Source organism: Daucus carota, chromosome 4, assembly GCF_001625215.2.
Source record: "Daucus carota subsp. sativus chromosome 4, DH1 v3.0, whole genome shotgun sequence".
NCBI classification, from domain to species: Eukaryota; Viridiplantae; Streptophyta; class Magnoliopsida; order Apiales; family Apiaceae; genus Daucus; species Daucus carota.
The window spans coordinates 1,654,427-1,675,374 of record NC_030384.2 but is presented as its reverse complement, the minus strand read 5'-3'; the positions used below and the strand labels follow the sequence as shown (position 1 = coordinate 1,675,374).

The window sequence follows — 20,948 nt, the reverse complement described above, 5'->3', positions numbered from 1 at the left end:
CACCTACAATCCAGTACTTCAATTAGGTATCCCTACTTCTGATCCTGATAACTTTTCATTTAGTGCACTTGAAGATTGGGTTCAGAACTTACTGGATCTCAATCTACTATCTCCACCTCTTGCACGTGCCAGTTGATAAGTGGTATTTATACACACTTATAGGCCTTCATTTCCACTTAAATTGGTTGGTTGTACTTAAGTGTTTAGTGTCTTTTGATGTGTTTTTAGTGTTTTTCTGTGCAGGTCACGAGTTGAGGTGATGAAGTGATTTTCTATCATTTTAGGTTGTTTTTGGTGCATTATTTGCAAGAATAGAGAATTGTGGATTCATCACGACTTGGGATTTTGTGGGTACATCTTCTACAAACCCTCACGAGAACACACTCGTCCACTAGAGCTATCTAGGGGTTTAAAGGGCTTGTTGCATGTGCTAAATGCAACCGTGATCACCTACGGAAGTGGTACTAGAGCGAGGAAGGGCATGCACGCGAGAACGAGCTAAAAAACGAAGAAACGGGCTGCCAGTGGCAGACAGTAGCGCGCCCGCGCTAGATCTTAGCGCGCCCGCGCTAGCTACTGTCTCACTAGCGCGCCTGCGCTAGTTTAGCGCGGCCGCGCCCAGCAGAGCTGTTCCGGGCCGATTTTTGGAGCTTTTCTGACGGATTTTAGAAGCGGTCAAGGCCCGGTTGACTTGGTCAATGTATCTAATTTCTCATGTGTAAAAACCCTAGCCTCACTTGTATCGTAGAATATCGGAATATAGTTTTATCAGTTTTTCTCTTGTAATAAAACACATTAGTGAATTGTATTGGATCGTTCTTCGCGAGGAAGTGACAGTTTCGAGCGAGATCGTGAACATCAATTCTGTAACGTTGTGTTCTTATTTATCAATTCAAGCAATTGTTTTATGATTAATTCTCGTCTTTTATTTATCATGTTTTCATTAGAACCCATGATGTCGATTAGTTCGATTAAGAACTAACCGCCTTCATGGGATTCTAATGGATTTATCGATGTAGTCTAGTAACGAATATTAATTGCTTGATTTTGTGACGTACGTTGATTTCTTTGCATGCGCCGTGCTTATTCTTCTTAGAAGCGTAGCTAACTTCTAAGTTGTTTGTTAATTCTTTCTGAAGCGAGAGTGGATGATTGAATTTAGAACTATGCCATGTAAACATAGGATTATGTGAATGAAACATAATTTGTGATAGACTTGAACTATTTTTATCACCCTGTGTAATCACGATAGACGACCTGTTATTAAACCTCTCTGCTTACACTACCGCTATAGAGATATAGGGTCTGAGCTTTGTTGGTGTCCATGAGATTTCTGTCTTAATTGTGGATTTTGATTGGTATGATATGTGTGCAACGAGAGTTGGCATGTATTACTTTCGTGTTGTCTGATTAGGATCAACAGTCACATGTTAATCAGTAATTTCAATTCTAGATGAATTCGATAATGAAGTTAGAATCCCATGTGTTTTCCTATTCTGATTTTGATTAGTAAATTTAGTTATTAGTATAAAAGAACACATCCTTGTTAATTGTCTTAGCAGTGAAAATTACTCATACATTGTTGCATAGGTGCGTATTCTTAATTCACCAGTCTCTGTGGGATCGAACTTAATATATTACTTGTGATCACGTGCGCTTGCGTGTAGATTTTTGCGAACAAGTTTTTGGCGCCGCTGCCGGGGACTTGGTGTTAATTAATTAGTTTATGTACTTGTCATCAGTGTGCATTAAAATTCACTGACTAGGATTCTATTCTCTTCTCACTTTTCTTTTCTTTTCTTTATTTCAGGTACTTGGGTCGCGTTTATGCTAACACGTTCTAAAGCTCGTAAGGAAGCAATTGATTCATCTTCTTCTTCTGATTCTGAAACAATGACAGAACCTGAAGCACAACCAGACAGTAAGGCATTGAAGGATTTCTCTATGCCAAAGATCGATGATATCCAGTCAAGCATTGTCAGGCCTGCAATCGCAGCCAAAGCCTTTGAAATCAAACCAGGAACTATTCAAATGGTCCAGAACTCGGTACAGTATGGGGGTTCTCCTACTGAAGACCCTAATATGCATATACGTAATTTTATAGAGATCTGTGACACTTTCAAATTTAATGAAGTCTCTGATGATGCTGTGAAGCTAAGGCTTTTTCCATTTTCACTGAGAGATAAGGCTAAGGGATGGTTACATTCTTTACCATCTGGTTCTATTACTACATGGGAAGATCTAGCTCAGAAATTTCTCACTAAATTCTTCCCCATGGCAAAGACTGCTGCACTACGAAATGCTCTATCTCAATTCTCTCAACAATCAGGAGAAACATTCTGTGAAGCCTGGGAGCGATATAAGGAGATGCTAAGGAAGTGTCCCCATCATGGCATGCCGGATTGGATGCAAATAAACAGTTTCTATAATGGTCTTGGACCTCAATCCAGACCTATGCTTGATGCTGCTTCTGGAGGAGCGCTATGGGCTAAAAGTTATGAAGAAGCTTATGATCTTATTGAAATGATGGCTGCTAATGAATATCAGAACCCTACTCAAAGACTTACTCAAGGGAAGGTAGCCGGAGTTCTTGATCTTGACACGTCTACAGCTATTGCTGCTCAACTTAAGGCTCTCACGATGAAAGTCGATTCTCTGGCTAACCAAGGAATTCAACAGCCAATCTCAATTTGCAAATTATGTGCGGGTACTCACTCTACTGATCAGTGTGCCATTTCTAGTGAATCAGCACAATTTGTGAGCAACTTTCAGAGAGGTCAACAGCCTGCTCCAGCTACTTACCATCCTAACAACCGAAATCATCCGAATTTCAGCTGGAGTAATAATCAGGGTTATAATCAGCCTCAACAAGGATTTCAACAAGGACCTAAACAGTATAGTCAGGCTGGAACTTCACAACAGTATGCACCTAAACAGCCATATCACCCTCCGGGATTTCAGAATCATGGGCAATCAGCTAATGAGAGGTCTGACATGGAAGAACTAAGACTAATGTACAAGAGCCAGGCAGTAACTTTAAAAGCCTTGGAGACACAAGTCGGTCAGTTAGCTAATGCTTTATTAAGCAGACCACAGGGGAATCTCCCTAGTGATACAGAGGTACCAGGTAAGAGGAACCCTAAAGAGCAAGTCCAATCCATTACGCTGAGATCTGGAAAAACTACAACAGGGCTAACCTCAACATTAGTACAAGATCGGGAAGATGAACCGCAAGAAAATCCAGCAGAACTTCCTTCGAACGTAAGTGACATAAGACCCAATGTTGAGATGGATAGAGCTATTCCTGCAGCTGCTACTATGCCAAAGCCAATATACCCACCACCTCCGTTTCCTAGGAGGTTGAAGAAACAGCAGCTGGATAAGCAATTTGGTAAATTCCTTGAGGTTTTCAAAAAGCTTCACATCAACATTCCGTTTGCAGAAGCACTCGAGCAAATGCCTAGCTATGCCAGATTCATGAAGGGTATTCTTTCAAAAAAGCTAAAGCTCGAAGAATTAGAGACAGTGGCACTAACAGAGGAATGTAGTGCTGTACTTCAACAGAAATTACCACCTAAGCTGAAAGATCCGGGAAGCTTCACTATCCCTTGCACTATTGGGGAGTTCTCTTTTGATAGGTGTCTGTGCGACTTGGGAGCTAGCATCAATCTGATGCCTCTATCTATCTTCACACAACTTGGCCTGCCAGAGCTCAAGCCGACAAACATGTCTTTACAGCTGGCTGATCGTTCGATCACATATCCGAGGGGTATAATTGAAGATGTGCTGGTCAAGGTTGATAAATTAATATTTCCAGCCGACTTCATGATTCTTGATTTTGAAGAAGACAAAAGAATTCCTATCATCTTGGGTAGACCCTTTTTAGCCACCGGGCAAACTTTGATCGATCTCCAAAAAGGGGAACTTACAATGAGAATACAAGATCAGACGGTCACGTTCAACGTATTCAATGCAATGAAATTACCAACTGATGAGGAATCTTGTTTCAGTATGGATGTACTTGATACTACGGTAGAAGCTAATAGCCAGCGGGTTTTACAGAATGATGTATTGGAAGCAATCCATACCAATGATGAGGAATTGGACAGTGAAGAAGAATTGGAAGAACTCCATCATCTTAACTCATCACCTTGGCGAAGGAATTTTGAACCACCTGTCGAATCTCTTGGCTTGGAGGAACAAAAGGAAGATCATAAACCACTACAACCATCAGTGATCGAAGCACCTAAACTTGAACTTAAACCGCTACCGGATCACTTGAGGTATGCTTTTCTTGGTGAAGGTTCTACTCTTCCTGTTATTATTGCAGCTAACTTGTCAGGTAAGGAAGAGGAAAAACTTTTGAGGGTGCTAAGGGAATTCAAAACAGCAATTGGTTGGACTATAGCTGATATCAAGGGAATCAGTCCATCCTTTTGTCAACACAAAATTCTCATTGAAGAAGGAAGCAAACCTTTAGTGGAACAACAGAGAAGGTTAAATCCTATCATGAAGGAGGTTGTAAAGAAAGAGATTCTTAAATGGCTCGATGCAGGTATCATATATCCAATTTCAGATAGCTCATGGGTGAGTCCAGTACAATGTGTGCCTAAGAAAGGAGGCATGACAGTAGTAGCCAACGAAAAAGGGGAACTCATCTCAACTAGAACTGTCACTGGTTGGAGGATTTGCATGGACTACAGAAAGCTGAATAAAGCTACAAGGAAGGATCACTTCCCTCTGCCTTTTATTGATCAGATGCTTGACAGGTTGGCTGGTCATGAATTCTATTGCCTGTTGGATGGGTATTCTGGCTATAATCAGATTGCTATTTCTCCGGAGGATCAAGAAAAGACAACCTTTACATGCCCTTATGGTACATTTGCATTCCGAAGAGTACCTTTTGGCTTATGCGGTGCACCAGCCACTTTTCAAAGGTGCATGATGGCAATATTCTCAGAGATGATCGGCATCAATGTGGAGGTATTCATGGACGATTTTTCTGTATTTGGAACATCTTATGACGAATGCCTCACGAATCTGAGAATGGTTCTTAAGCGCTGTGTGGAAACTAATCTGATTCTCAATTGGGAAAAATGCCATTTCATGGTGCAAGAAGGAATCATATTGGGACATAAAGTATCTGCCAAGGGACTGGAAGTTGATAAAGCGAAGGTGGAAACAATTAAAAATCTTCCTCCACCACTCTCGGTTAAGGGCATCCGAAGCTTCCTTGGTCATGCAGGTTTCTATCGGAGATTCATCAAAGACTTCTCAAAAATTTCCAAACCTCTTTGCAATCTGTTAGAGAAAGACAGTCCATTCAAATTTGATGAGGAGTGCTTGGAAGCATTTGAAATTTTGAAAAAGAAGTTGACATCAGCACCTATCATTACTGCACCTGATTGGAGTAAACCATTCGAATTGATGTGTGATGCCAGTGATTATGCTGTAGGAGCTGTACTGGGCCAGCGTACAGGTAATGTGTTTCATGTTATCTATTATGCCAGCAAAACATTAAATGATGCACAATTGAACTACACTACTACTGAAAAAGAACTTCTAGCTATTGTCTTTAGCTTTGAGAAGTTCAGGTCTTATCTTCTTGGAACAAAGGTAGTGGTATACACTGATCATGCAGCCATTCGGTATCTCATTTCAAAGAAGGATTCCAAACCAAGGCTAATTCGTTGGGTTCTATTACTCCAAGAGTTTGATGTAGAAATTAAAGATCGGAAGGGCACAGAAAATCAGGTAGCGGATCATTTATCCCGACTAGAAGATCATAGCAAACAAACTACCGACAACACTCTAATTAATGAATTCTTCCCAGATGAACAGTTGTTTGGAGTTGAGGCCGAAGAACCATGGTTTGCTGACATTGTAAATTATCTGGTGAGTAAGGTCATTCCTCCAGAATTCTCTTATGCTTAACGCAAGAAATTCCTTCACGATGTGAAATGGTATATTTGGGATGAACCCTTTCTGTTTAAACAAGGAGTCGATCAGATTCTCAGACGGTGTATTCCTAATAATGAAGTTGAGGGAGTTTTGCGCGAGTGCCATTCCACTGGTTATGGGGGTCATTATAGCGGAGAGAAGACAGCGAAGAGGGTACTTCAAGCAGGTTTTTACTGGCCAACTCTGTTTAAAGATGCTCATCAATTTGTGTTGGGTTGCGATCGATGTCAACGTACAGGTAATATTTCTAGGAGGAATGAAATGCCTCTTAAAATGCTTTTGGAAGTCGAAATATTTGATGTTTGGGGTATTGACTTTATGGGACCGTTCGTTTCGTCTTGCAACAACCAATATATTCTATTAGCAGTTGATTACGTGTCTAAATGGGTGGAGGTGAAAGCCTTACCTACAAATGATGCTAAGGTGGTCTTGCAATTTCTACAAAAACAAATCTTTACCCGTTTCGGAGTCCCTAGAGTCATTATCAGTGATGAAGGCTCTCATTTCTGCAATCGGAAATTCACGACCTTGATGACGAGGTATAATATCAATCATCGGGTTGTTACTGCTTATCATCCCCAAACGAATGGTCAAGCTGAAGTGTCTAACAGAGAGATCAAACGCATATTAGAGAAGGTGGTTAACCCTTCTAGGAAAGACTGGTCTTTGCGATTAGATGAAGCTGCTTGGGCTTATCGAACAGCTTACAAAACACCATTGGGTACTTCTCCATTTCAGCTAGTGTTTGGGAAAGCTTGTCACTTACCAGTAGAATTGGAACATAAAGCTTATTGGGCACTAAAGAAGTTGAATTTCGACTTACAATTAGCTGGAGAGAAACGCATGATTCAACTCAATGAGTTGGAGGAGTTCCGCCTCCGTGCTTATGAAAATAACAAACTCTACAAAGAGAAGGTGAAAAGATTGCATGATCAGCGGTTGATACAAAAATCTTTTGTGGTAGGACAATTGGTTCTATTGTATAACTCTCGGTTGAAGCTGTTTCCAGGGAAACTCAAGTCACGCTGGTCGGGACCGTTTACAGTCAAGACGGTATTCCCCCACGGTGCGGTAGAAATCTATGCCAAATCACCGGATGAAGCATTTAAGGTTAATGGTCAACGGTTGAAGCCTTACTTTGGAGGGAATGTGAATCGTGAGGTACAAACCACGATTCTTCAATCGGAATCGGGTTAATTCTGGACTTCACGTCGAGCTAACGACGTTAAACAAGCGCTTCGTGGGAGGCAACCCGCGCATTGGAACCATGTTGTACCGTTGTAAACCTCAAAAACGCAAAAAACGAGAAAACTCGGCCCTGGGTGGCAGACACTAGCGCGCCCACGCTAGTGTCCAGCGCGCCTGCGCTAAGTTGCTCAGCGCGCCCGCGCTGCACTTAGCGCGCCCGCGCTACTGTCTGCCCAGAAGCCCGATTTTCTCCCAAAAATATTTTATTCTCCGTTTTTAAAAGCCCACAATCCTAATTTTGCATGCCTAGCCCGAAATATATCCTCCATAACCCTAACTCAGCTCTCAAAATCCTATATAAACACAAAATCCATCTCCAATTCCTATTCTAATTCTATAAACCCTACTTATATATATACACCTCCATACACACAACCACCATCAAATCTCTCAAACCCACTACACACAAATCTCTTGCAACTTTCGACCTCTATCAATGGCACCCAAAAGAGCCCGAAGATCACAAGGACCAAGCACCCAAGCCCCTACATCTAGCGATTCTTCCTCGATGGGCGAGGTTGAATTCACCTCCGATGGTGCACGAACCGAGTTTCAACGGCTTATGAATAAGTCGATAGTCAAGGAGAGGGGATTCTTACCCACAGCTGAAGATGGGGATCTCTTAAGCATGATTCAAGAAAGGGGATGGGAGTCTTTTTGCGAGGCTCCGGAGGCGGTTCCCTTGGCTATTATTCGCGAGTTCTATGCTAATGCCAAGGAGAATCGCGATGGTTTCACGGTGGTGCGAGGCACCCGGGTGGAGTATAGCGCGGAGGCGATCCGTAGAGTGATTGGGGGGCGTGCCAAGCGCCTTAATGAAGAAGATTGGGTTGTAGAGAGGATTGGGCGTGCCAAACGCCGGTTTGACGAGGATCCGATTGATCTTGATAGGTTGGTGTATGACATGTGCGTGCCGGATACGAATTGGAAGATGACGGCACCTCCTTTGCCGGCACATGTTTCTTTTTCGGCAGCCGCTTTGAACCGGTATGCGAAAGCGTGGAACGCCTTCATCTGTGCTAATATCATGCCATCTTCACATGGGCATGAGGTGACGGTGGATAGAGCTATTCTGCTCTTTGGGATTGTCTCGGACAAGTATATTGATCAGGGACATGTGATTCATCAGGGGATTCTGAGGTTCTTACAAGGAGGAACCACTGGTGCCATTCCGTACGGCACAATTGTTACAAAGCTATGTCGAGCAAGCGGTGTTCGTTGGCCAGCCAACGAGCAATTACAGTTACCAGCAGCACCGCTTGATCATTCGGCGATCAGCCGGATTACGGAGTGGGAAGGAGGAGTTCCCCACCCTCGAGGCCTCGGGTACATATATGATGAGATGCCAGGGGGACGCTCAGGGTTCATTAGGAGGGAGCGTACTAGAGCTTCTGGAGCTGGTACTTCTCAGACGGAGAGGAGATCCGAACCGATGGGAGATGTTCATTATCGCCGGCTAGTGAGACGGATGGACACCATGCATGACATCCACCAGAGGTTTGCGTTTGACTTGACACAGGCTCTTGGTAATGCTTTTCAGGCGCAGGGGGTCACGGTTCAGTGGCCAGTATTCGGAGCAGGGATGCAGTATCCTCCACCTGATTCACCTCCAGCAGAGGAGGGGGAGGACTCGGACTCCGAGTAGGTACGTGGATGCTCTAGCCTTTTTACCGCTTTCAATGGGGACATTGAAAATTTTAAGTTTGGGGGTGGTAATCTAAGGAAGAGCATGTTATTGTAATTTTGTTTATTATTGCATGTGTTAGTTAGTTCATGTAGTTCACGTTTTTTTTTATTTTATTTTGTTTTGATTATTTCTCACGTTTTTTTTTCTATTTTTCTCAAATTTTTTTTTTTTTTTATTTTACATGTTTAGTAGTAATTGTTGTAATTAGTATCACGAGCATTTGCATGAATTATGAAGTTAAGCCAAGTTAATTGCCTATGATGAGTTATGTGCGTAGTTCTTGATTAGTAATTTCAATTGCAATGCTAGGTTAGTACTTGGAAATTGCTTGTGTTGGAAATTGTAATTCACATATGTTCTTGAGATAGGATTTAGACGAAATTCCATGAATTCTAGGATTGAATTGAGCACCCTTCAGCTTAGGTCTGTAAATCTTAAGTTTGGGGGAACTGAGGAGTAGATATACCTTTCTAGAAAAAAAAATAGAAAAAAAAAGAAAAAAAAGAAATAGTAGTAAATAAATTCACTAGAAAAATAAGTGGTAGAATTAACTAGGTTGAGCTCATTAGTACTCGAGTAATTAAGTCTGAGGGGACTTTGTGCCTAACAACCTAAAGCCCTTCGTGGTTTGGGATTGTTGACCCAACACTCGCTACATGGGTACTAGTGCATAATTCTTTAGGGATCTCAACCATTGCACTGTTAAATAAACCACTAGAATAGAGTGAATAATTGGTGTGTGAAGTCTTGTGGTGTTCGTAACGCATTTACACTGCGAAGCGCTCTGACCTTAGACCGAGCAATTAATCACCAATAAAAAGAAAAAAAAATATAGTGAATAAAATAGAAGGGTGTGGACATTCTTTGGGACCTTGGCTTTTAGTTGGACTTGAGTGACGGGGTGTTAGTTCTAAACTTTTACGATTCTTGATTGGGATTCTGTGGGAGTAGTAGTTTTTGTCTTGTCTCAATAAAAGAGCATGCTTGCACACACTGGCACTCCACACTTGTAAATAGAAGAGTAATTGACTTAGTAGCGAGAGAAGTGAAATGCGAGAACATTAGCACAATCTGAGGTATTATAATTGGCAAGGCAATTACTTCATAGTTCACTCATTCATCACGTAGTTGCATTCATGCATTGCATTGTATTATTGTATAGTGTCGTTGACGCTTGAGGACAAGCATCAGTTTAAGTTTGGGGGTGTGATAAGTGGTATTTATACACACTTATAGGCCTTCATTTCCACTTAAATTGGTTGGTTGTACTTAAGTGTTTAGTGTCTTTTGATGTGTTTTTAGTGTTTTTCTGTGCAGGTCACGAGTTGAGGTGATGAAGTGATTTTCTATCATTTTAGGTTGTTTTTGGTGCATTATTTGCAAGAATAGAGAATTGTGGATTCATCACGACTTGGGATTTTGTGGGTACATCTTCTACAAACCCTCACGAGAACACACTCGTCCACTAGAGCTATCTAGGGGTTTAAAGGGCTTGTTGCATGTGCTAAATGCAACCGTGATCACCTACGGAAGTGGTACTAGAGCGAGGAAGGGCATGCACGCGAGAACAAGCTAAAAAACGAAGAAACGGGCTGCCAGTGGCAGACAGTAGCGCGCCCGCGCTAGATCTTAGCGCGCCCGCGCTAGCTACTGTCTCACTAGCGCGCCTGCGCTAGTTTAGCGCGGCCGCGCCCAGCAGAGCTGTTCCGGGCCGATTTTTGGAGCTTTTCTGACGGATTTTAGAAGCGGTCAAGGCCCGGTTGACTTGGTCAATGTATCTAATTTCTCATGTGTAAAAACCCTAGCCTCACTTGTATCGTAGAATATCGGAATATAGTTTTATCAGTTTTTCTCTTGTAATAAAACACATTAGTGAATTGTATTGGATCGTTCTTCGCGAGGAAGTGACAGTTTCGAGCGAGATCGTGAACATCAATTCTGTAACGTTGTGTTCTTATTTATCAATTCAAGCAATTGTTTTATGATTAATTCTCGTCTTTTATTTATCATGTTTTCATTAGAACCCATGATGTCGATTAGTTCGATTAAGAACTAACCGCCTTCATGGGATTCTAATGGATTTATCGATGTAGTCTAGTAACGAATATTAATTGCTTGATTTTGTGACGTACGTTAATTTCTTTGCATGCGCTGTGCTTATTCTTCTTAGAAGCGTAGCTAACTTCTAAGTTGTTTGTTAATTCTTTCTGAAGCGAGAGTGGATGATTGAATTTAGAACTATGCCATGTAAACATAGGATTATGTGAATGAAACATAATTTGTGATAGACTTGAACTATTTTTATCACCCTGTGTAATCACGATAGACGACCTGTTATTAAACCTCTCTGCTTACACTACCGCTATAGAGATATAGGGTCTGAGCTTTGTTGGTGTCCATGAGATTTCTGTCTTAATTGTGGATTTTGATTGGTATGATATGTGTGCAACGAGAGTTGGCATGTATTACTTTCGTGTTGTCTGATTAGGATCAACAGTCACATGTTAATCAGTAATTTCAATTCTAGATGAATTTGATAATGAAGTTAGAATCCCATGTGTTTTCCTATTCTGATTTTGATTAGTAAATTTAGTTATTAGTATAAAAGAACACATCCTTGTTAATTGTCTTAGCAGTGAAAATTACTCATACATTGTTGCATAGGTGCGTATTCTTAATTCACCAGTCTCTGTGGGATCGAACTTAATATATTACTTGTGATCACGTGCGCTTGCGTGTAGATTTTTGCGAACACCAGTGAATTTGAAATCCCACAAATTCATAACCCAGGCACCTATACACAAACCATTGTTGCAGAAACATCTCAACCCCTTAGTTAACCAATTGAAATTTCTGAGCGCGAGGGAGAAAGTGCCTTAAGTGCACCACAAAAGGAGACTGTTTCTGATTCTGCAGCTCTGTCTCCTAGTCAAGAAAGGAGAATAGAACCTGTGGCATCTGCAGACATGTCTATTTCTTCACCACCTCAACCATATAATATTCCAATGCACAGTGAGGTTGCACACACATTTGAAGAATTGACGGTTGCTAACACTTTGTCGTCCATGTCAGGGATATACACTGTTGTTTCTGATCCTATTCAGGGTCAAGTGCCTTCACAGGCTTCTGGGGGAAACTTGGGTGACTTGCCACAATCTCCACCCTCGTCTACCCCTTGGGAAGAACATTCCCAGATCCCTTAAGGGACTCTTCACCTCTCGAAGGTGAACGGCAATCTGTTTCTGAGCCCTTCATATCAGGAAGTGTGCCAGTTACAGAGGACTTGTCACAAAGTATGTCGCCGTCAAAGGCAGTTGTGGGAAACCAGGGTGCTTCGCCAATTCAAGGATCACATCCTTCGAGCCCTGTGTCTACCCACCCTGAGATTCCAACTCAGGATCCAGTTAAGGACTCACTACCTTCGAGTAGTTGGCAACTTGTTTCCTATGAATCAGATTCATCTGACGAGGAAACTGAGGACGAGGGATCACGACCCTCATTGCACCTTCTGTCACCTCTCTAGAAGAGGCTAAGAAGATTTCTTCTGCAGGTACATCTTCTATGGATGCTGGCACTTCTTTGAGTGAGAGGGAAACACCAACAGTTGATAATCCCTCAAACCAACTGAGTGTTCAATCTATGAGTGTAACGAGAGAAACACCTACAGAACGAACAAGTGAAAACCCCACAGCTCAACCTATATCTGAAACAACTATTCCTACTATATCTGTGACAGAATTTGAGGCCCTGAAATTCAAAGTTCAACACTTGGAAGCTGAAAATCTTGTTCTATGGGAGGAGTTAGTTGAAATCAAGTCAACAATGGAGCAAAGGTTGGCTGCTCTCGAGGCTAAGCTACTGGCATCTCAACTTTCAAGAGAGGATTACTCAACTGAGGGGGAGAGAGCAGCAGAAAAAGCATGAGGAAAGCGGGTGATCACTAGAGCATCAGAAGAGCTGATTGACCCTGCTCTTAGAGGTCAATCAAGCTATGATCATGATGAATACATCCCTGAGTTTGTGGATACTGACAGGGTGATTAGGATGGTTGGTGCTGATGATGATCTAGAGGAAGGAGAAATCCCTCATAATGAAGTCTTTGCTGATGAACTTGCATATCACAATGACATTTTCCCTGCTGAAGAATATGAAATTGCAAATCCTCAGGACATTGCTGATGTTTCTAGAGATTTTGCTGAGCAAAGGAGAGCAAGAGAAAAGTTAGAAAATCAGAGACGGATTCGAAGGGAAAGGAGGATTGCCAACTTGCATAAGGATGGAGAAGAGTGGGATGCTGCAAGGGTAGTGTTTGATTTTCTAGAGGTCTGTCAAGAAAATGATGATGATGAAGTGAAAGATATCTTTGACTCCTTCAGGAACAACTACAAGGATCTACATTACTACCATGAGGTGTTGAATGATATCATTTCCACTGTCTCTGTTGTTGTTCATCCTAGGAGAGGATGGATGGTAAACATATCATTTGGACTGAAGAGAGAAGGCCATGGACTCAAGCATGTGTCAAGTCAGTTTCTCAGAGATCTCTCTCTAACTGAATTGTTTGTGGTAAGGAACAAGATCATCTCAACCGGAAGAAAGCACAATGAAGTATTGAGGGACAGGGTGGAAGAATGGATTACTGATATTGGAGTTGAAATTCATGACAAGCCTTCAGTTATCAAGTATTTCAAGGATGATATGATTCAAAGTATTGGACTCACTGATGAAGCATTATCAACTTACTCTCCTCGAATACTGAAATATCTGGAAGCTCAAGTGAGAGAAAAGTGCTCTAGGACCAGCAAGGGAAGACTAACTGCTGAATTGTTATATGCTTATCGTCTGAACTTTGCTGCTATTAGAGACTTGGACTTCTCTGCAATCAATCGTCAGCAACCATATCCACTGCCTCCACTCAACCATGAAGTTCCTGAAAATCCAAATGAACCTGTTGTCACTTACAATCCAACCTCCATTATATTCAAGAAAAAGAAAGATTCTGAGGCTACAGCTATACCACTGGAGGATATTGGAAAATTCTCATCAAAGAGAATTACTCGAGCAGTTGGTGCTGTTAAGTGGTCTGTGGTCAAATAAGATAAGGGGGTGCTCAAGAAACTGATTGATCTTCTAGAGATAAGGAAAGCTGTAGAGACTGTTCACAATACTTCCAGAGTTCGTGCTCATCCATCAAGGGTCATCATGAAAATTGAAGGTATGGAGCTTAATATCACATTCAAGAAGTTGAAGAAGATGGTCCATCTACAGACTTTAGAGAAGATGAAGAAGAATCTGGAGCAACCACCACCTGAGAATACATTGGAGCAAGTGGCACTGAGCACTATAACTTCCAGGATTGAAGAGATAGAAAACAAGCTCACTCAGAAGAAGGAAGAGGATGCTGCAAAAAGAAGAGCTGAGTAGTACCTGATCAATGCAAGAGCCAAGAAAGTAAGGAAAGATTAGTTCAGGCTAGAGGAACAATGGCTACTTGTATTTAATTTTGAATTCTGGAAATTGTAAGATATGATCCAGACTGTACTTAGTATTATTTCCTGTTTTAAATTAGTGTGCTTTTTCATTGTGTCAGTTGAGTTATCCTCTTAAAGGATTTGCTTGTCGAACTCTAACAAACAAATAGGGGGAGATTGTAAAGCATAATGTAACGTAAATGTAATTACAATAACTCAACACAACAAAAGACAGGAAACAATAGGTAAGTATAATACAAGAATCTACAGGTTGGAGATCCGATACGAAAAGACAAAGACAATCAAGATATCTGAGACGAACATCCGTCCACTGTAAGAAGTTCATTAATATGTTCAAGCCTCAATGAAGAATAAAGCACAATCAGTTTCTGCTATCAAGATTCCCTGAAGATCAAGTATCAAAGACCAGAAGATTCCAGTATATTTATTTTGATTATTTATAATCAAATTATCGAAGCAACATCTAACCCGGAATGATTGATTAAGTATATTATCAAGCAAAAGGATTCAACGACTTATATTCAGTTCGAGTCATTCGTGAACCAGACCAGTGCACAGGACGTCAGGACGTACGAAAGTATTCAGTGGATTCGATCAACGAATTAATTGATCAAGTCAATCAAGCTGTTCTTGTTGCATCAACAAAGAATTAAATTTATATATATATATATATATATATATATATATATATATATTAATTGTAATTTACTTGAAATATATTAATTCAAGTAACGCATGAAATAATTAATGATATATGTATATACATATCTAATAATATAAATTATAAGTGGAAGTTTGACTTTAGTCAAACTTGCGCCTATATATTCATATATGGTGCAAATTTACTTAGAAAATATTCTAAGTATAACACTGGTGATCATAGTGGAGCAAATTTACTTAGAAGAAGTGCAAGCTTTGACTTAAAGTCAAAGCACAACTTTCCCTTACTTAGAATTTTTCTAAGTAATCTCATAGTGGACACTGGGCAGCGCAAGTTCAAAGTCAAAGCGCAAGTTGGGAGTCAAAAGAGAGAGAACAGTGATGGACTTCACTGTGAGTGGCGCAACTTTCACTTAGAATAAATTCTAAGTCTTTCAACTGTATCACAGTGAAGCACATCATTCCTTTGGCGCAACTGTTGACTTAGTCAAGGCGCATCCTTTGACTAAGTCAAAGCACCAGTATTTAACTTAGAATTATCTTCTAAGTTACATACTCTCAGGGATACACTGTACTGGGCAAAACATTTGACCACAGGAGGCGCAAAGTTTGACTTCCTCCTCTCCGGGCGCAACTTTGATTATTTGGAGTTAGTTTTTTTTTTGACAATTCAATTTAACCACAGTTAAATTGAATTCGTACAGGATGAACTCAAGTCGTCTAGGACGAACTCGTTAACCATGGTTAGATGATTGAAAGCCTGTAAATAGAGCTTTGTGTTTTCATTTGAAAACAACTACACACTTTGTAAGTGCACACACTATACACATTCTCGAGAGCAAAGTTAGAATATCGATTTAATCGAGAGTTTGTAATAGAGTGATTGTAGTCTCTGCAGCCGACACTTGTGTTGGAATTTGTAGCCCCCGAGGATTATTTCTAATATAAGAATATTCCCCGACTTGCTAGAGTTGTTCAATTACGATTGATTTAAACTGGACTGAAACAGAATTATTCCGCAATTAAATTAAATCGAAGAAATTGGTATAGACGTATTTAACCCCCCCTTCTACGTCTGATTGGACCTAACAGTTCCCTAAAAAAATGAACTAGACCTTGCTCCTAACCATAAGGACCACCAAAAACTCGATAAATCCAAAATTATTCGAACCGGTTTGGCTAGTTTGGAGCAGGCATTGCCAAGAGGCCAATCTCCGCGCTTAGACACCAAACCTTAATCGGCCAGGTAAGCTTTCGCTAGCCTTAGACACCGAAGAGTTGGAATAATTAAAGATTACCTCGTTCTTTAGGTACCTTCCTAATTGAGCGTGAAATCCTCGGGGCTACCGTCTAATTATATTTTATTAAAAGGCTAGGGAAATTCAAATGAAGAATTAAATTGTTGTGGGCCAAGGAAAGAGTGATGAAATCCCTTCCCTTATCTTATGAGTGGGTTTTGCCCTTAAGATTTATTTAAATGATGCTCCACACAACGATATAATTAAAGCTATAAACAATTATGGATGCTTAAACTACGTGTTTTATCTAAAGAAAGAAGAAATTAATCCGAAAAATTCGGATTAATCCGAAAAATTCAACCAAAAAGAAGTGAGAGAATATAAAACAAACTAATCCGAAAAATTAAAAATTAAGGCGCAAAAATTAATTTTAGTCCCCGGCAGCGGCGCCAAAAACTTGATGTGCTCAAAATAAGATTTTGAAGTTAATCGCAAGTGCACGATCCCGTTTTAGTAATATAAGATTCGTACCAAGAACTAAATTTATTTTCGCGAAAACTTAATTTTTAACTTAATCAAATTAGACCAAAAGATTTTGAGGTGAATTTATTTAATCTAATTTTGAATCAAAGTCATAAAAATAATGTAAATTACTAATTATAATTAGACAAACAAAAAAAACATTTACTGAATTAAACCATTAATTATTAATGATTAAACAACTAACTAATCATTTAACAACCTAACTATTTAATTAACTAATTAAAACTAATACAGGAAACGTGAACAAACAGATCGGTGGTCGCGCAAAAGAAAATAATAATCTATACTATCTATACTATACTATAAAAAGCCAACATAGGTATAATTTGTAGTCGTACAAAATTTTGGTTTGGTACTCTCCTCTAAAACTAAAAGTCTACAATATGTAGATAGCTATTAAACAGTTTCATATACTAAAAACACTCCTTACGTATATTAATATCTTTTTAAATATAATTTATAATTAGTTGAAAAAGATGAAACTACTGTTAATAACACATATTAATATTAAAAAAAATTATAGATAAATGTATAACTAATTATAAATATACAATTTTGAATATATTTTGTCTAAAATACATATAAATAATTAGAGACGCTACTTTTTAATTATAACGTATTCTACTCGAAACTTAACTCTAACGTGTTCTATTTCATTACAAACACGAACCATTACGTAACATATGAAGATATATGAAATATGAAAATTTTGATTTAAAATTAATTGAATAATAAACTATCACATATTAATATCAGAAAAATAATTATAGATAGATAATAAATTGTGAAAGCTAAATTTCCGTTAGAAGATATAATCAGTTGGTTAATATAATTTAACTAAAATCCAAATTATTAATACTAAAATATTAATAAAATGATATTAAGATTTAAATTATAATTAATAAATTACGAGTTATATAAGCGCCCGTGCAAAGCACGGGTTAAAGGCTAGTAATAATAAAATAATAACAGAACAAAAGCAGCGTGCAGAAACAGAACAGTAATCGAACAGGCAGTTTATGAAATAAACGTGCGGAAATGGATCTGGAATAGCTTAAATCTCTCCGGAAAATTGATTTGACCGAAAAATTAAACCATTCCCAACAAACAAATAAAAGCCCACTAGACTCTAAACGAAATTCAACAACAAATTCCGCACTAAATAGCCCATAAACTACCCATTTTTTGACCAAAACAAGACTCAAATCAAACTATAACAACTCCAAACTACACCAAACTTCAAATCTAGCCTAAACAAAATATTTCTAACATAAACCCACTAACCTCATTTCAAAATTATCAACTAAAATTTCCACCAAAAAACCCCCAAAAATACCAAAATCAAGAACAAGGACAACACCAAAATATATCAAACTAACTCCAAATCACATAAAACTTCGAAACTAGCTTATCTACCTTGTTTCTAACAAAACCCCATCAAACTACAAACCAAAATATCAACTAAATCATTGAACCCACTAATAATATTGAGAATTAAAAGGGGCTCAAGCTAAATACTAAAAATGTAAGCTTAAAACAAATAATAAAGGCTCTTTCAACCCACAAGTGGTTGGCATAAATGCCACTTTATCCACTTGTTGAAGGGAAAGTTGGTCATAGCCATAAATTTCAACAAAGCAAGGATGCAAGAGATAAAGAAACTAAACTTGAACTTATATATATATATATATATATATATATATATATATATGAAAAGTGTTTACAATATTTGAGAGATTACAAGTTGAAAGAGAAAGTTATTCTAGATGTAGAAGATGATAAGGGAGGCTACTAACAACTAGGTAAAAACTAGGGTAAAGACTAAGTTGGTGGCTCATGAGAGAAAAGGATGTTTATATAGGCCTAGATTAGGGTTTTAGGGGTAGAAGGGTCTTTGTGTCTTGATTTTCTTTTCCTTCTTTTTTTCTTTCTTCTTTTTCTTTTCTTTTTCTTCCTCTTTTTCCCTTCTTGCACCTTTTTTCCTTTTTCTCTTGAATTCTCAATTTCTCTAAAAATTCTTGAAAACAAAACAATTAACAAATAAAAATATGAAAACAAGCAACAAATAGGTAGTTAAAATGTGCAAAATAATGGACCTATCATACAGGTTTTAATCTGATGGCTATACAGACTCTGACTTTGCAGGATGTAAGATTGATAGGAAAGGTACTTCGGGAAGCTGTCAGTTTCTTGGATGAAGGTTGGTGTCATGTGTTAGGGATATACTGAAATATTCGTTTGAAGTATATAACAATTATTTGAGAATCTTGAATGCATGTTTACACATTGTCTGAATATTATATATTGTAGACAATCTAGTATCAAATGGGATAGCAGAAGATTAGATTGTCGAACTCTTTATATAATATAATAAAGGTTCACAGTCTAAATGGTGTTAGACAAACGATTGGAACGACTGAAGTATTATTTGGAAATAGTTTATCTTGACTATTGAATAATACTTATATACTTTGTGTATATTGAACGGGATCAAAATAGTAGAATAATTGTTTCTTTAATTCTGACAATAAAAAACTAAGATTCTATGATGTTATTAATGCTTAAGTTCTTAATCCGGATATAGTGATTGACACTTGTATTTAATGCACATGCCTTGACTCATAAGTTAAGTAATTTATTTTAAATTACGAATTTCTGTATTAGGCAATGACATTATATACAGAGTGGGATATTGACTATAGAAGGAAACCGTGTCCAAAAAATATATTCAGGTGATAATGTCCTCTTGAATGCTCATAAAGATAATTATGCTTTAGTCCTGCAGGCAGATTTGTTCTTGCATAATTATCAGGTTCTGTGGATGATCAAGGATAAAAGATATTGATTAAATTAATTGTCAGAAATTAATTTAATTAATGGACATGCGATATCTTAAACATGGGGAATCTATAAGCAATTAAAATGGGAACCGAATTAAATAATTAATTTACGGAATTAGGAAAGGTAGTGCAAATATTAATTCTTTAGTGGATTGAATTAATATTTAATGATATTGGGCCTGGCCCGGAATGTCATTAGAAGGACTGACCTAATGGTCCATGATCCTACTGTAGCCTATATATATTCTCGTTCTCTTAAAGCTGAAAGATACACCAAAACGAATTCATTCAAGAGTTTGAGAGAGCCAAGAGGCAGACGTTTTTCTCAAGGAGACAGCTAGGGTTTTGGGTCTTTGGAGCTTTAAGGAGAGGCACACCTTGGGAGATCGAAGGCCACACTTCGTCCAAGGAGAATCAGGGAATACAGTAGAAGACGTGGATTTGAATCGCTTGTGCCATAGCGATTAAGGTTAATATTCTTTTCGAACTCTTAATTAGTATCATAAAACGCAGGGCCAAGATCCGATTGTTCTTACAATGGCATCAGAGCGAGGTTGCGATTCTGCGATTTATGATATGTAGTCCATGTCATGATTATATATGCATGTATGTAGTGGTTCTGTGATGCAGGTTGTTATCCACTATTATGGCCGTGTTTTAATCATTCTGTTAGATTCCACGTGGTTTATCGTGGCTGTTGTAAATCACGAGGGTTGATCGTGATAGTTTAATCTTGTAATTCAATTTGTAATTGTTTTAGATTATGATCTGATGTAATAGAATAGGCTGGTTCGTCTGTACAAGTTTGTATGTAATTGTTTGATCAACGGAGCAAGAAACATAGACTTTCCGCTGCTGCGATCTGTTTTCGCTGCTATTTAGGGTAACTTTTGCATACGATGTCCGATTTGGGCCCATAATACCTTTTCGGAAACGGCAGAACGAGACATACAGGCTCCATATTGACGTAGTCCAAATTCCAAATTGAAGATTTTCGGAATTTCTCGAAAGATGATTTCGAAGCTGTTTTTCCGGGGCCATATTAGTGGATGTGTTTCATTATGTTTTACATAATTTCTGCCTTTTCTTGATTATTGCTACTATGTGTTTCTTGTCTGTGTTGTTATGCCATGTGATATTAACCATTCGCATGCCAGAATGACATGGACATAGGGATGTTTTTTCATTATTGCTTTAATCATAATAGTATGCTGCCATGTTATGTGTTCATTGTGTTGCTATTACCATGATAGTATGCATGTGGACTTCGAAGAAATAA

The 20,948-nt window shown here is 38.8% G+C and overlaps 1 non-coding gene across 1 annotated transcript; it reads right to left on the bottom strand.

Annotated features, from left to right (window-relative positions):
- Nucleotides 1-2,289: 2,289 nt before the first annotated feature.
- On the bottom strand, nucleotides 2,290-2,396 carry LOC135152448 (small nucleolar RNA R71). Its single transcript, XR_010291626.1, has one exon. It is a non-coding gene; the product is annotated as a small nucleolar RNA R71 (small nucleolar RNA).
- Nucleotides 2,397-20,948: the final 18,552 nt, after the last annotated feature.